At 44.7% G+C, this 7,090-nt stretch overlaps 1 pseudogene; it reads right to left on the reverse strand.

The window, feature by feature from the left end:
* Positions 1 to 1,693: 1,693 nt before the first annotated feature.
* LOC118576353 lies at positions 1,694 to 2,634 on the reverse strand (annotated as a pseudogene).
* Between the last annotated feature and the right edge of the window lie 4,456 nt (positions 2,635 to 7,090).

Here is a 7,090-nt window from a genome sequence, read left to right on the forward strand (position 1 = left end):
GGGGGAAGGAGAGATGAAGGTGAGCGAGCCTCAGGAAGTCCAGGGCTCACGGCTCCAACATCTGAAACCTCACTTAAGCTTGGTTCTTATGTTCAGACACTGACTCTGCCTGAAAGCAGTCCTTGGGTTTTGATTGCATCTTGGTGTATTTCAATCCATAGTTCACCTCATCCTTGGTCATCTAAGGAAAAGGTGACTCACATTTTTCTTATTTTTTTCATCTCAAGAAAATTTCAAAATATCTATCCATACATTCCTTACCCTTCCTTTCTTTGGGTCATCTAACCTCAACTACTTCCTAACCTTAGACATTCCTCCCTGAACTTGAGGGAAAGACAATTAATTAGGCTATAAAACACAATAAAAATTCTTGTGGCAGGTAATTTAGCGAAGTATTTCAAAAACACTTTTACTTGGCATCCTGTTTCAGCCAGTTGTACTAGAGAAAGTATGGGTAAATAAACAGGTATGTGTGAGTCCGTTTATCTCGATGTCCTTGACAAAACTTGACTGCAATGACAGGACATTTCTTAAGATTACAGAATCCACACTGTGGGATATGACAGAGACATTGAAAGAATTCTCTAGGCCATGGCACAATGTTCAATGTCTTCTATAGAGTAGAAACTGTTAAAAACACAGTTTAGACAATATAATCTTATTTTTAATTTTATGCACATACATGTACAAATGCAGAGCAAAAGGCTGGCAGCAGTAATTTTCCCAAAATAAATTAACATTTTACTGGTACATATAGTTTCTTCTGTATGGCAAATTTATTACAACTAACAGAGCTACTTTTTTGCAAAAGGACTATATTTGAGGAAGAAACTCAACTCAGTTTCTAGGCCTTCGTTTATACTTGGGACACCTTTTCCCTGCTCCTACTTCTCCTACCTGCAATTAATAGCTGAGGAGGGTTCAACAACAATCAAGAAAAATGGAGATGTGCCAAATCCCTCCAACCAAACAACCAAAGTAGACACCAAGTAAAAATAGGGAACAGTTTGGTTGCAAGAAGCCAGTGACATTTCAAGAACTGAAGGCCATATTAGACTCAATACCAGAGTTGGGGACACAGGATGGAACCAAAGGAGAAATTGAAAGCAGTTTTTAAAAATAGTTGGGGGAAGTTAAGTAGAGAACACCAACAACTGTTGGGAGAGTCGAAGGAGATAGGATCATTCAGGAGACATGCAATCGAAATAGACCAGGCTACAGCAATACAAGCAAGACAAGGAGCTGACACTTGCAGCCAAAACAGCCAGTCCCTGTCCCTGTCACTTACCGACATATGGGAATGAGGTCAAGAGAGTCAAGGAGAAAGGCTAACAATAGGACTCACTGGGAGAAGCAGGAAGATGGATGTCTCAAGACATAACCCCAGGAAGGCACTAAACCTCAGGCAGGACCAGGAATCACATCATCACACAAGGTTATCTCATCTGCCTTCACCCTTGACCTCATTCCAGTCCTCAGCTCTGCTCTTTTCATGAAGCCCAGTCAAAGTCTTGAGACCAGGTCCCAGAAGTAGATCTCTGAACAATACACCTGTGTCTTGGATGCCCATGGTGGGTGGAACACACCAATGCACAACAGACTGTGCCCTGTGGTCTCAGCTTCTCTTCTTCCTTGAGAATGTCCAGGGATCAGGCCCTTAGATCCAAGATCTTGGGAGGAAGGTGGAGTACGGTCAAGGACCCCCAAGGTATCTCTTCATGAGCCGCTTCATGGCCCCTATGACCTCCTTATTCCTCAGAGTGTAAACAAAAGGGTTGCACATGGGGGTGACAACCGTGTAGAAGATGGAAAGAATCTGGTCTGTGTCCCCAAGGGAATCTGCCTGAGGCCTAATATAGGCAGCAGTCGCTGTCCCATAAAAGAGTATGACCACAAACAAGTGGGAGGAGCAGGTAGAAAAGATCTTTTGACGTCCCTCTGATGTTGCAACACCAAGAATAGTGGCAATGATACAGACGTAAGACGCCACAATCAACAAAAAGGGCATGAAGATAAAAGCTACCGTGATGAAAAGTTTTCCCACTTCACCCCAGAAAGTGCTTGCACTGGCCAATCTCAGCACAGGCGGAATGTCACACAGAAAGTGATGAATGGTGTTGGCACCACGGAAAGGCAAAGTGAAGATGAAGACAGAGTGAATGGTGCCAGTGATGATGCCCGCACAGTAGGAGGCCACCCACCATGCTGGCACATGTCCCCTGGTTCATCAGGGTGGTATAATGCAGGGGACAGCAGATGGCAGCATATCTGTCATAAGCCATGGCAGCGAGCAAACAGCATTCAGCAACGCCAAAAAGGGCAAAGAAGTACATCTGAGTGAAGCAGCTGGCCCGGGGGAATGGTGGGGCAGGAAGACCGGAGGTCAGCCAACATCCTAGGCACAATGGTAGTGCTGTAGAGGATCTCCACCACAGAGAAGTGACCCAGGAAGAAGTACATGGGGGAGTGGAGGGCAGAATCGGCCAGCGTGAGGAGGATGATCAGAGAGTTGCCCAGCAAGGTAACCACATAGATACACAGCACACCCCAAAACAGATGGCCCTGAACAAAGCCAGAACCCGAGAAACCCAATAAAATGAACTCTGTTATTTCTGTACCATTGTCAGCTTCCATGTCCCCAAAGTCAGACTAGAAAAAAGAGGGGCTAGAGAGGGGTAGCATGCCAGAAACTTTTGCAGCAATAAGGATAAAGAGTCGTCCATTAGAGCAGATCAGCTTGATGAGGAGGATGTTGAGGGGAATGCTGAGGAAGAGCCTGAGAACCTCAGCCGCTACTGACTCCCATGGGGGAAAAAAAAAACCCTCCAGAAGAGGAAGAAAATCCTGAGAAGATGAGGCACACTTGCAGATCTTCTTGCTGTTGCAAGATTTCTCAGACAAGTCTGTTCCACTCACCCAGGAAGGAGCTAGAGGCAAAAAGGTGGGGGCAAAAGCAGCTTTCTTCAGGAGAGGGCTGAGGATATAGACCGAAAAGGGGTGAGCAGAAAGAGAACAAATAATCTGGCAGAAGAAAAGTGGGTCCACCCAGAGGCAGAAAGTGAGTGGAATAGGCAAGGGCAGGAGACAGGGGCAAAGAACTGAGAACCACAAAGGGCTGTGGAGCTTTTACCTGCAGATGGATCCCCACAGACAACAGAGTGCCTCTCCCTGGAGCACATCACAGATCAATCCCCTGAGGAACTAATTTTCAACAGAAGAAGGAAAGTGGAGGAAGACAGTTAAAGGAGAAGCTGGGAGGAAGTGGCTTCCCCTTCATTGTGCCTAACACTAAGCTACCTGCTGCTGGACCTGGGTATGGGGGGTCCTCTTCCTCATACCCAAGCACAAAGGGGAAAGCCCATGTGGAGAATGGTGTGTTCAGAGTCCTTCTGCTAAGCACCAAGTGAGCTTCTCTCAGAAACCCTGTGCTCTAACTCCTTGGCTGGTTTCTCTGAGTGAGATTGTCAGCCATTGCCCCAAGGGCTGCAAAGCCTTTCCTGCTCTCAGAATTAGTCCTTAGCATTCTTTCCATTCCTGGAAAACACCTTTTCTCCCAATGATGGAGATGGAACACCTGGCCTTGTGGAGTCTGGTTGGCCTCTTCCACTAGACGATACCCACAACATTGCCAGACTTGGAAAGCATTTGTAGGCCCTTTTGTAAAATAGTGTTTATCCCTAAAGAAAATAACTATTGAAATAACAATGAGGCTGATTCTGGAAGAACTCCCAGCCCAACACAGGGCTTTTTCTTACCATCTAGCTGCAGAGAGAAGCAGTAATCTCTGAGGTTCAGAAATGGGAAATACTCTTTAGATCTCAGCCAGAAAAGACAGCACTCACAAGAGCAGATGACAGAGGCAACCAGAGAGGATGCCCAGTGAATCAAGACTAGAGAAATATGGCAGGTCCTTCCATGATGTCTCCTAAATAAGAAAAGCATGGCCATAGCTTGAAACCCAATTAGATAATCAAGAAATATCTTCCTATTCAAGGTAGTCTGTTGCCTATTTGGCTGGTTTTCCTCTTGGGTGAGAAGGTGTGAGAAAGAGTCCAAATGAGGAGGCTAGGGAGTTAAGAGTGCTTGCTGCTCCTACAGAGGTCTGGAGTTCAGTTCCCAGTACCCACATGGCCAACTCACAGCCAGTCTGTTCCAGGGATCCAACACACCCTTCTCAGGCACTGCATACACATTATACACAGACATACATGCAGACAAAACACCCATACATATAAAATAAAAAATTATTTTAAAAAATTACAAGTGAGTCTTGATAAGCACACTGCTGCATGCAGTCTTGATATACACACAGGCTTACACACACACACACACACACACACACACACTCACACACATGATTAATTAATTATCAACTAATTTTTAAAGTATGGGAATCAGAAAGGTGCATCAGAATTTAATAGCATAAACTGCTCCTCCATAGGACTCATTATATTCCTGGCACCCATATCAGATGACTCACAACCACCGGTAAATCTAGCTATAGAGGATCTAACATGTCCTTCTGCCTTCTACAGACAGCTCACTCAAGCTGGAGAGATGGCTCAGCAGTTAAGAGCACTGGCCACTCCCAATACCTACACACAGACACATAATTAAAAACAAAACAAAACCTTTAAAAAGACCTCTTTTACATGATACCATTCAGTTGTGCCTGTACAAAGCACATTTTCACACAACAGCTGGATTGTGATATCATAATGTTCACTTATGTCATCCCAATGCTGCCTTGTGGCATCAGAGTGTCCAGTGTGTCATCAGTATGCTTCCAGATCTGGTCATAATGTGACTACAGAATGGCCCCTGTGCTGTCACAGTGCTCCAATGTGTCATCAGTATGCTTCCAGATCTGGTCATAATGTGACTACAAAATGGTCCCTGTGCCGTCACAGTGCTCCAATGTGTCATCAGTATGCTTCCAGGTCTGGTCATAATGTGACTACAGAATGGTCCCTGTGCCGTCACAGTGCTCCAATGTGTCATCAGTATGCTTCCAGGTCTGGTCATAATGTGACTACAGAATGGCCCCTGTGCCGTCACAGTGCTCCAATGTGTCATCACTACGCCTCCAGGTCTGAAACTGAGAATGCTGGGAAGAAGGAGAGCAGAGTCAAGGAGTCACCAGACACAGAGGAAGCAAGATGAGAATGCCACAGTGAGAAAAGGTACCAAGCCACGTGAGTACACAGAGATAAGAATTATGGGTTAATTTAAGAGTAAGAGCTGGTTAGTAATAAGCCTACCCTATCAGCTGAGCATTTATAATATTAAGCCTCTGAGTCAATTGTTTACAAACCAGCTGCTGGGTGTTTGGGAACAGGCAGGCAGAAGAGAAACTTCTGCATACATGACATTACACACAGAGAAAGAACTTAGAACCCACAGCTCTAAATGGGATGTCTCCATCAAATGCCTCTCCTCAAGAGCTCAGGGAATCCCATGGAAGAGGAGCCAGTTGTGGGGGAGACACAGGGGATGGAGGACATGAGGAGAACAAGGCCCTCTACAACAACTGAGCAAAGCTGGTATGAACTCAGAAGACTGGAGCAGCAATCAGAGGTCCTACGCGGGTCAGCACAGGCCCCCTGCATATGTACATAGCTTTCAGTTTAATACTTTATGGGACTCCTGAATATGATGATGAGTGGGTCTCTGCTTGTGCCTCTCTTGTGGGTCTTTTCTTTTTCAGTTGATGTGTCCTACCGCAATATGACGGTTTTTATCTTATAGTTTGTTTTGTCATGTTGTGTTGTTCTCTCCTAAAAGCCTGTTGTTTTCTAAAGAGAGACAGAAAGGGAGTAGATCCAGATGAGAGACAGGGAGGGTAGGAACGGAGAGAAGTGGAGGGAGGGGAAACTGTATTCAGATTATATTCTATGAGAAAATGAGAAAAGAGTCTATGTTTATGAAACAGAAAAATGTAAAAAAAATAAATCTCACTTCTTCAAGATTCCAATATAGAGTACAATCAGCTGAGACATTAAGACTCATGGACTGAACAACTACTGGATTCTTGGCCTTCCTTGTGGGAGGAAGCCATTGTTGGTCCAGTCCAACCACAGCCCTGAAGCCACTCTAGAAAATCCACTCTATGTGGGGGGCATGTATACACACACACAACAACAACAATATCAAAAACAACACTATTGGGTGGAGAGATGGCTCAGAGGTTAAGAGCACTGACTGCTCTTCCAGAGGTTCTGAGTTCGATTCCAAGCACCCACATGGGGGCATACAATCATCTGTAATGAGATCTGGCGCCCTCTTCTGTCTACATAATAAATAATAAATCTTAAAAAAAAAAAAAAACTGAACTAAAACAACACTATCAGTTCTGTTTTCCGAGAAACCCTGGGTAAAGCACTTCACTTTCTCCACTTCCATGGTTATTGCTTCAGTTCCCACAAGGCTATTACTCTGACTCATACATGGAGGCAGCTTCCTCATGGGTCTGTTTGGAGCATCTTCCCTAGTTACCTGTTAGATTTATTCCCAGTACTATGTTTGAGAGAGGCTAATTAGCGTTCCCTGGGCCTGAGTCTCATGGCAATCACTTATCCTCCAACAGTCTCTGTTGAGTAAATTAAACAAAAAATGCATTACTGAATCTGATATAAAGTTGGAAAGATGCCCAGGACCACCCTTCAGACAAAATAGAAGCAGTGAGACTCTCAAGAGTGTCTGTACAAGATACAGTGTTCCTGTATCCTGTTGCTTTCAATAAGGCAGCATCTTGGGGAATTACAGGTGGAGTCTGTGTGGACCGATGAAAGGGGCAGTAAGTGACCAGTTAAAGACGAGGAGACCTAGAATCTTTCTCTCAGACAACCTCCCCAGAAGCCTGTACCTGTGCTTTGTGAGAAAGGAATGCACATGTTTTGTTCAGAAAGGAATGTTCCATTGTGTTCCAAATTCCTTCTACATCTGATGTCTCCATTCTGGCTCACAGCACCAAGAATCCAGAAGCCTGAATCTGTGCTTTGTGAGAAATCAGGGAACAGGTTAGTATTAAAAACTAACTTTTAGCCAGGCAGTGGTGTTGCATTCCGTTAATACCAGCAATCAAGAGGCA

This window comes from Onychomys torridus, unplaced genomic scaffold, assembly GCF_903995425.1.
Source record: "Onychomys torridus unplaced genomic scaffold, mOncTor1.1, whole genome shotgun sequence".
Lineage (NCBI taxonomy): Eukaryota > Metazoa > Chordata > Mammalia > Rodentia > Cricetidae > Onychomys > Onychomys torridus.